This window comes from Jatropha curcas, chromosome 5, assembly GCF_041381405.1.
Source record: "Jatropha curcas cultivar XTBG-Jc1 chromosome 5, XTBG_Jcur_1.0, whole genome shotgun sequence".
NCBI lineage: Eukaryota > Viridiplantae > Streptophyta > Magnoliopsida > Malpighiales > Euphorbiaceae > Jatropha > Jatropha curcas.
The window spans coordinates 15,457,725-15,468,646 of NC_143155.1; the positions used below are offsets into that span (position 1 = coordinate 15,457,725).

At 38.5% G+C, this 10,922-nt stretch overlaps 1 non-coding gene across 1 annotated transcript; it reads right to left on the reverse strand.

Moving 5' to 3' along the window:
• Positions 1-9,628: 9,628 nt before the first annotated feature.
• On the reverse strand, positions 9,629-9,734 carry LOC119371582 (small nucleolar RNA R71). The gene has a single exon (XR_016321087.1). It is a non-coding gene; the product is annotated as a small nucleolar RNA R71 (small nucleolar RNA).
• Positions 9,735-10,922: the final 1,188 nt, after the last annotated feature.

Here is a 10,922-nt window from a genome sequence, read left to right on the forward strand (position 1 = left end):
TTAATGCTTGAAAGGTTGAATATTAAGGTAGAAAATGGAGGAAGATTTAGGAGAAGATGGAGAAGGTAAAGTGAAGGAGGAAGACAAAGGAGAAGATGGAGAAGGTAAAGTGAATGGAATTTTCGGGTCACCTCCAAAAAATCTTCTAGTATGTTAAAAAATTACCAAATAGTACCTAAATTTTCAATCTTTTACCATTTAATACCTAAACTTTATACTTTATTTCAATTAGGTCCTAATCCTTATACTTTTATTTCAATTGAGTCTACATCTTTATGTTTCATTCAATTAAGTCCAATTCTTTTATTTATTTAATTTTTATGGCTCGAATGGGGTTCTGGTTCGTTCCGACTCCACTCGACTCGCTAAATGCAACGACTCGATTCAATAGGATGTCACAGTATACATGGATGACATGATAGTGAAGTGCAAGCACATAGAGAAAATGCCAAAGACCTAGAGACAACATTCGAGGTATTATCTAAATGCAATAAGAAAGTTAACCTGGATAAATGTGTTTTTGGTGTAATTGTAGGAAAGTTATTAGGATTCATGATTTCCCAAAGGGGAACCGAAGCCAGCCCAAAAAAGATAGCAGCAATTAAAACCATGACTCACCAAAAAGCATAAATGAAGTCCAACAATTGAATGGACGGATAACATCGCTCGGAAGGTTCATATCCTTCTTGGCGATGAGATACTTGCCATTCTACCAAACACTAAAAGACATGAAGTGTTTTCATCGATCCGAGGAATGCCAGGCGGCATTGGACGAGCTAAAAGAATTCCTTACCTCTCCTCCACTTCTCAATAGACCATAAGAAGGTGAAACACTATTTTTGTATCTATTAGTTACAAAGCCACTATAGCCTCAGTATTTTTAAGAGAAGATGCAGGAGAACAATACCCCATATACTACGCTAGCAAGGTTTTGCGTGGAGCTGAACTCAGATATCCACGAATCGAGAAGTTGGCATTCTCCTTGCTCACAGCCGCGACAAGGTTGGCACATTCCATAGTGGTCCAAACCAACTTCCCTTTAAAAAAAGTATTACACCGAGCAAAGATTTCTAGCAGGATAGTCGAGTGGTCCATCAGAATAGCAAAGTTTGAGATCCAGTATGCACCCCGCTCGCCCCTAAAAGCACAAACCTTGGCTGACTTTATAGCAGAGATGACCATGCCAAGGATCCAAAATACAGAAGACACTCATTCACACTAATGGAAAGTGCACATAGATGGAGCATGCGATTTAGCTAGGGCAGGTGCAGGAATTGTCCTAGAAGGACTGTACAGAATTCGACTCAAGTATGCAGTATAGTTGGCCTTCCTTTGCACTAATAACATGACTAAGTATGAGGCCCTAATCACTGGGGTAAAATAGCCATGGAGGTCCAAGCAGAGGCAATCACCATATTCTCTAACTCAGAACTAGTGGTGAACCAAGTTGTCGGAAAATACGCAGCGGAAGAACCATCCATGAGCAAATACCATACCTTGGCAAAGCAATTACAAAGCCAACTGGAAAAAGAAGGGACTACGTGGTAGATCAAACAAATCCTCAGATCAGAAAATCATTCAGCAGATGCAGTGGCTAAAGCCATAGCTAAAAATGAAGAAGTGCCAGCATAAGTGCTAATAGAGAAACTGTCAAACCCGAGTATCGAGGGCGAGGAGATGTTTCCTATAGTGACAGAACCAAATTGGATGAAATCCATTGTATGGCATTTGGAAATAAGCAAGTTACCCTTCGAGAGAAATGAAGCGATCAAAATCAGCAGACAAGTAGCAAACTACTCCCTTGAAAGAGGAATACTATACAGGAGATCCCAATCCCACCCCTGGGCCAAGTTGCTTAGATGCAGAGGAGGCAGGTTATGTCCAGGTAAGTGCATGAAGGACTTGGTAGTGCACATGAAGAAGCCGAAGCAACCTTAAGAAAAATACTCTTGATCGAGTACTACTGGTCCATTATGAAAAAAGATGTCCGAGACTACATACTGTTGACGCGTGTCTTTATGCCCCCACCTACCCAAATGAGGATACGAGGACGCGGAATAAGGAATCATGGTTATCCGGAAGTCTTTAAACCAAGGATCAATTTAAACCAATTCAAGGAAGTCTGATTTGCACTAGGGTTGCGTCACGCAGCTATGAGGTGCGTGACGGCACTGATAGTTGCATCACGCAACTCCAATCAAGATGACATCACCTTGAAAAAGCCGACATAACGGTTTTGCTTTCTGTTTGGATACGTGGCAACGGTCCAGAAAGTGAGCTGCGTCACGCAGCTATCGGGTCCGTTGCGCAGCCGACAGTTGCGTGACGCAGCTATCCTCTGTTGCCCTACCCATATAAATACTGCATTTTTTATCTTTTAGAGGGGGATTTTGAGAGGAATTTTGAGAGAGTGTAGAAAGACAACTGCGGCTAGGTTTTCTACAGAGACTCTTTTAAGTTATTTTGAAGAAAAACAGCCTTTAGAAATCAATTACGTGGAAAACAAAAATCACACAAAAAGAGAAAAAGAGAGAAAACAAAAGGAAAAAGAATTATTTGTTAAAACTTGGTAAACAAAGACTTCTGGGGACTTTGAAATCTCGTTCCTAAAGACGTTCAGATTGTTTACAATCCTCAATCTGAGGGTTAGGTAATTATCTAAACTTTTCTTGGTATTTTTAGTTATTAATTCGTTATTATTTATTTTGTTGATGTTTTAGTAATGTGATATTGATTAAACGGTACCCTGCCCATTATTGGATGTTCCTAAGTTATATTAAAGCAAATTTTGATAAAAGGGAAACATAAAAAAGGTAGTTTGAAAGGTAGTTACGGACCAGAGCAGTTGCGTCACGCAGCTACTAGTTGCGTGACGGAACTGTTCATGTCCAAGATATAGCTATATTGTCCCAACTAGTTGCGTGACGGAACTGTTCGTGTTTATGATTTTATTTCACTTTTGTTTTCTTGCTTAATCTTGTATTTGAATAAAACGACTGATGAATCTGAAAGTTTTTCCAAAGTCATGAACAGCTGCGTCACGCAGCTATTAGATCCGTCACGCAACTGTTCTTCCATAGAACAGCTGCGTGACGCGACTGTTCTAGGGTTCCAGAATAATTTTTATCCTTTTTAAAGTAATAATTTTGTACAATCAAATAAATATTCAATTCTTTTTATAATTTAAGAGACAACCAATTGTGGGCAGATTATGGTTAAATCAAATCAAGTACATTAATTTATTGTTATGCATGATTTTCGGGTTTTTAGGGTTTCTGGAATTTAAATCGGGTATAGTGTATTTTAGGTTCGGTTTGTGGCCCGCCTTTAACCATAAGGCAAGAGCGGGTCTTTTGATTATTTTAACTTGACTACTGTGGGTTGAATGGTTGATGTGGTTTGAATGATTATGAATGCAATGAATGGATTTATTTGGGACGATTAAATAATTTTCCGCATAGGAACTCGGTTCGATTTATTCGGGTTGGGTTTGTATAAATAAATTGGCTTTTCTAAATTAAAATAAATTAGAAATTGTAGGTTAAAAGAGGCAGGTTTTCCGGGCTTCGGCTTCCAACAGGCCGAAGTACTTAATTCCCTTATCCAGAATCGCACTTGGTGCGCATGACCAGTCTTTTAAAATAATTTGGCCTTGAATAAAATTGGGTTTAAAGTGAAGTCACTTTTTAAAATAAAATTGGAAACGGTCCCATTGCCGAAAAAATGGGTGGCGACTCAAAATGTTTTATAAGACCGATTTATCGGCATCGCGTGCACTAAAAGGTTTTGTCACCACTTTTTAATAAAGATCACTCATTTCCGAAAACATTCAATTTCGAGCGTTTTTGGGTCGCTCGGGGGCGGTGCAAAAATAGATTGGCGACTTCACTAGGGATCTGCATCCACTAATCCCCGGTTATTTTTTAGTAACTGGTCGGTTGCAATTAGGAATTAACTCTAAACCTACATTTTCTAAAATTGGAAATTGGTTAGAAAGCCGTTGGAAAATTCTTTAATCGTCCGTATGTGCTTTTTTTGCTTTCCTTTATCTTTCTAGGATCTTGCATTCATACCGCATTTCTCTCTTCTCATCACTTTCTACCCATATTAACTTTCGGTATTTTTGTTAACTTTGAAGCTGGATCCAGCCTAAACCTCGCGTTTTAGGTACATCCATCCGAGAATTAGCAAATTTACCAACCGCAAGCCTAGTACCTTTAAAGGTGCATCAAAAGGAGTAGGCCCATAAAAAAGCCCGAATCCTGTTTTCGGAACCCAGACTTTGTAAGCCTAATGGACTAAAGCCCATGCATGTAGTCAAAAGCCTTAGTCACTTCCCTTAAGGAACACCTGATTCTGTTTACTGTTATTATGCCGCATTCATTTCTGAGAGTTTATATCGTCAATCTCAAAACCCCCTATTGGTTGTCAAGATTAGACCAAATCCTAGGAAACAGATGTCGGAACTTATACCAATGGAATCCGTGTGTGGGAGAAATAAGGTTGGAAGGCATGCATTTCCCAAACTCCCGTTCCCCTGTATGTTATAAACTGTACATATGTTGTGACATTCATGCACCACGTAATATTTTTCTTTTCAGCCATGCATTTAAGAGCTAATTTCCGGTATGGACGTTTGATCTTGATTTTGAGACTGGACCTCAAATTCGTTTTGAATAATATAATGCAATCATTTATAGCGAATTTATACCCAAAAGAAAAGGGAGGTATAAGGGGGTTGCGATTCCTTTGTATTTTCACATTTCTTGCATTATCTGAAAGTAAGTGAGAGATTACAAAATTTGTAACAAAACAAAATGAGATCCTGCTTGGGACCATATGTTCCAAGGCAAAAAGTAAGGACATAAAAAAAAAAAAAAGAAATATCTCGCTTGGAAATTCTTTCATTCCAAGGCAAAAATGAGGGACTCGAGAGAAAATGGCCGACTGTAAAATCCAAAAGGAACGGTCACAACAGATAATGCCAAAAATGTTCGAGTACAAAGTAAATTATTGCTATGTTATTCATGCCGAATTTTTGGTCCAGTCATCGAAAACGAGATCTTATTTCCATACTGGTTATTAGCACATTAGATTTGCATTTCTTCATCCTGTGTGCCCACATTCTTCATGCATACATGACTCAGATCTATCAGCCAAAATTGATCCGTCCCGGGAAATCACTTTGAGAGTTTGGCGTCGACAGTCCGGTCAATGTCTAGATAAAAAAAATGAAAATTTTAACAATTAAAACTTCTGTGCTTTAGTTCAATGTTTGGTCCCTACATGTTGATTTGCTTATATTTCACTTTTTGAAATGGAAGTCTTGAGTAATATACCAATGATCATATGTTTAGATTTGATTATGAACTCAGGTATTAGGGTTTGAAACATGACATGTGAGCTTTCTTTAGCGAAATTATAAATCTCTAGTTAAAAAATCTAGACATAATTTTGGCTTAAGAGAAGCGTGAATCCTAACTTGAATAAGAAGTAGGAAGAAAAGGGAAACTAAAGCCATAATACAAGTATGTTTCAAGTCAATAAAGGATGAGGGTATTGCCAGAGAAAAATCAAGATTGAGGGAATAACGGAAATCCGTTCTAATGAAAAGTGGTACGGAGCATAAAATGCAACCACCTTTTGCTTATATTCCCATAAAAAAATGCAGTACAAGTGGCACGGAGCATAAAATGCAATCACTTTGTAGAATAGAACTAGGTTACCCAAAAATGCCTTGAGATGTGAAAAATTACATGTGTGCTAAACTTGTCCTAAGTATTTTCTATTTTGCATTCTAAGGAAGGAGAATTGCCCATCTCATGTTTTAAAGTTTGGCTAGATTTTTAAACTTTAGATTTTGTTTGCTAAATTGAAGTTTTAGATGCCATGTTCACTTAGAATGCTTGATTCAAAATCAAATCAATCTCTTATCTTTTGGTAGATTACTTAAGAAGTCCAAATCAACGAGTAGAAATAAACATGGTCAACATAAAAAAAAAGAGAGATGAATGTTTTGCTTAGGGACAAGCAAAGAGCTAAGTGTGTGGGAATTAATAGCCTCACAAAGTGCGCAAATTTGTATGACTGCATGTTTTGAAGATTTTTGGTTGTTGGTCCTGTCTAAATGATGAATTCTTTTTAAAACATCGATCAGGAGAACGAATACCATTTTCTCAGTGATTTCCTTGGAAAGATCGATAAAAAACACATGGATAAAACCTTAGCGCTCAGTAGGTTCATGCATACATAAAGAAGTTACATATGTTGTTTTTGTTTGATCTATGCAGGTAATAAAAATGGTCACCCCATCTTTTTATTTCCAAATGTAAGCTCCTGTCTTTAAATCAAATGATCCGCTTTTATGGGCTTTCATTTATTGACCCAGGGGCAGGAGGCCCGAGTGACTAACACAATAAATAATTTCGAAGGAAAAGATTTGTTGTCTTTTGTTGTCCATGTGTGCAGAAAGCAGGAATTAATAAAGATAGAACTATCAGAGTCATTCATTGAAAAAGAGGGAGCTCACGGCCCTAGAATACAGGAAATTGCAAAGAAGAAGCAACAACAGCATTTATTCTAGCAAAGGTTGTCATCAAATGCCAGTCTTTTGAAAACCTAGTATCATCACGGGGTGTAAAACCAGTTGACGTACTCGGGTGTCACGGTGTCCTGCATCACCCTTTGACCCAGGTACCAGGTGTTTCGGTTCCGCCAACGGTCAGCTAAATTGGTCAACAGACTCTGCATCATGGGACCACTTTCAAAGTCATGGATTCTGGGAACGCGCTGTATCATACCGTATTGACGGTTGATCCTGTCTGGGAAATAGGCCATGGAACAGTCAAGACTGGCGTATAACACATAGTTAAGGTTCATGCTCCCAGCAGTGACCAGTCTAATCCTCCACCAAGGATAGGACCACCGAATCACAGGGTTATCCCCAAAATCAAAGTGTCCTCGGGACCGAGATCGAAAGTTGGCAGGGCCATAGGTTGGAATCAACCGAGCTGGGACCGGAGGAATCAGGCTTAACTTGTCTAAAGCCCAGGCTTGCAACAACACTGGGCACCCTCGATAGTGAACATTGAAATTGGTGACATGAAGGGCAATATCCCTGACCCAGCACATCGTCTCCCCCATGACCATCATGAAGACAGTGCGAAGATACATTTACATGTCACGAACAACTGTCAGCAGTCGGTGATAGGTGTTAATTTCATAGTATTTTTAATATAGTTTTTATTAGAATTCAGTAAGTTTTTATTACTTTAATTTGATTTTAATTCACTTCTAGAACAATTGTGTTCAAAGCTTCCTTGATTCTTAAACCGCTTGATCTAACAGAAAATTGTAGGAATTTGGCGCAGAAAAGAGCTTTACAATGCAAGACACTTAGCTTCTAGCACGCCCAGGCCGTGCTAGAAGGCACAACCGTGCTAGAAGCTAAGGAAACCAAAGGAGAGACAGAAGAGAGCACGGCCCGGGTGGTGTCAAAAGGCACGGCCGTGCTACAATGGGACCAGGGCGTGTCAAGCCTAGCACGCCCATGGCAATTCTAGGCAGACTTCCAGAAGAAAGCACGCCCTGCCTGTGCTTGGTAGCACGCCCGTGCCTCAGGGAATCATTAGCCTGTGCTGCCTAGCACACCCCGTGCTTAACTAGCTATACTTCCAGACTAAAGCACACCCAGCCCATGCTACCTAGCACACCCCGTGCTTCACTAGCCAGACTTCCAGATTAAAGCACACCCAGCCCGTGCCATGAAGCACGCCCGTGCTGCGCAGGCGGAACCAGCGTGAACTAGATACGCAAATCAAGCTTTTTCTCACATGGGCCGACCTCGAGGAGTTTCCTAAACACACTAAACAAGACCTAGACCTATTTTGGGAGAAAAAAGGAGTCCTAATCAAGAGGAAATCAAAAGCCTAAACAGTCATGATCTCCTATAAAGGATTTTGCACTAAATAAGGATTCTATTTCCTAAAAGGAATCAAACTCACCTCCAGGAGCTCTATATAAAGAGGGAAACTTCTCATTGCTAGAGAGGACGTTTTTTGTGCAATTCTTTACATAATTCTCTCTCTCTAAAAGACTTCAAGCATCAAATAATTGTGCCAAGAATCAAGGAAGCCATCCACATAGTTGTGATACAGTTTTTATTCTAAACTCTTCATCTTGTTTCTTTCTTTTATTATTGTCTTTAAATATGATGAATGATTCAAGTATGATTGAGTTTAATTTAATTACTATGTCCAGTTAAACTCTTATTAGGGATTTGATGTAATTTAATTCGATTCCAGTTTATAATATTAGATTTGTTTTTCTTTGTTCTCGTTATAAATTATTATTGTGCTTAATGCTTCCAGGCAGAAAATTTCCCCTGGATTGAGTTATTTCAATAATCACATTCGGGAGAAGGGTTATTGATATGAAAAAGATAATAATTTACTTGAGAATAATAACTTGATGCGGAAGCTATATGGTTTGACTCAAGGGGGGTTTTCATAAGTTAATAAAGTATTAAGTTGTGAACTCACAAAACAACCATAAAACCTAATGATCTGATTTATGTTTAATTTCACTATTAAATAATAGGTAATTAAACTGGATTAGAATAGCTAACAATAAATCGGGAGAGCTTGTTAGTAACTTTAGGGTTGTTTCTCCTACTTGAACAATTAAAGTTGATTAATGAACTAATAGAATAAGCTGGATAGAATTAAGTGAAATCAAATTCCCTAGTAGCTTAATTCCCTGGTTTCTTTTCACCTGAATTTTGTGTTTGATCTCTTCTGTTTTTACTTTAAAGTTTATTTACCTTATAGCAATTCTCTCTTACCATCGTCTAAATAATAATAGGTTAACATAATTTTGGTAATTGATAAACAATCCCTGTGGATACGATACTCTCTTACTCTATATTACTTGTTGCGATTTCGTACACTTGCGAAAAGCGCTGTCAAGTTTTTGGCACCGTTGCCGGGGATTGGCGTATCAATATCAATACGAATTATCCTATTGTTAATTTAGACACTCTTTTATTTAATTTTCTTTAAAGTACTGTTCCAGGTGTTTTATACAAAGAAGATCAAGGAATACTGAACCTCTAGTCTTTGATCCAGAAATTGAACGAACTCTTCGAAGGCTCAACGCTGCAAGAAAAACACAAGAAATAAAACTCGAACAACAAACAGACATGGCCAACGAAAACGAAAACGAGACTGAAAACATAGTCGGGCCACCACTTCAACATCCAGTCCGTACCTTAAGCGATTATACAACACCTAATCTGAATGGGACAACCTCAAGTATTACTAGACCTAGGGTAGAAGCTAACAACTTTGAGATTAAACCCGCAATCATCCAAATGCTCTCTACCTCGATCCAATATGGGGGTTTGCCTAGTGAAGATCCTAATGCTCACATCACCAATTTTCTAGAAATTTGTGACACATTCAAACAAAACGGTGTTTCTGAAGATGCTATCAAATTAAGACTTTTCCCATTCACTCTTAGGGATAAAGTAAGGTCCTGGCTACAATCGTGTCCCGTTGGGAGTTTTACAACATAGGATGAATTAGCTCAAAAATTCCTAGCTAAATTCTTTCCATCCTCAAAAACCACCAAGTTGCGCAATGAGATAATGACATTTGCTCATCATGATCAAGAGAGCTTGTATGAAGCTTGGGAAAGATTCAAGGACTTGTTAAGAAAGTGCCCACATCACAGTTTGCCCAAGTGGTTACAGGTACAAACTTTCTATAATGCATTATCTCTTAACATCAAAATTACTTTAGACGCAGCTGCAGGTGGATCCTTTGAAAAGAAGGGAATTGATGAAGCATATGAGTTGATAGAGGAGATGGCAAGTAACAGCCACTACCAAAACAATACCGAAAGAAGAAGAACCGCAGGAGTCTATGAAATAGACGCCATTACAGCACTTAATGCCAAGGTAGATAACATGGTAAGAAAATTGGATATGTTAACTACTAATCCTGTAAATTCTGTTATGCAAATTTGTGATAGATACAATGGACAACATGGAATTGGGGAATGCATCATGGACTCCTTAAATCCACAAACTTTGGAGCAAGTGAACTATGTGATGAATCAAGGAAGAAAGAATTACCGTTATTCAAATTCATATGATAACAGGTTAAGGAATCATCCTAACCTATCCTATGGTAATCCTAACAATGCCTTGAATGCACCACCAGGGTTCCATCCTCCGGAAAAGAAATCTCATGATGATCTCCTCACTGCTCTTTCCAAATCACACATGGAGTTCATGAATGAAACTAGAGAGAACCATAAAATCCAGCAGGCTGCAATAAGAAATTTGGAGATTCAACTAGGGCAATTTGCAAACATGATGGCATCTCGACCTCAAGGTACGTTACCTAGCAATACTGAAAAGAATCCAAAAGAACAAGTGCAGGCTATCACCTTGAGGAGTGGCAAACAAATAGATGAACCACCAAGGAAAGAAAAAGAAGAAAAAGAACAGCCAAAGTTGCCTATCATTGACTTAGAAGAACAGGAAAAGGTAAAACCCTATGTTCCCCCTGTTCCCTTTCCACAAAGATTAAAGAAAGCACAAGATGACAAGAGCTTCCTCAAGTTTCTGGATGTGTTTAAGAAGCTTCAAATCAATATTCCTTTTGCTGAAGCTCTTGCTCAAATGCCTAGCTATGCTAAATTCCTAAAAGATATCTTGAGCAAGAAACGAAAAATTGATGATCAAGGAACGGTAATGTTAACGGAGGAGTGCAGTCAAATTGCCTCCAAAGTTAAAAGATCCAGGAAGTTTTTCTATCCCTTGTAACATTGGTAATCTTGACTTTGAAAAGGCTTTGGCGGATTTAGGTGCTAGCATTAATCTTATGTCATATGAAGTTTTTAAGATGCTAGGTATG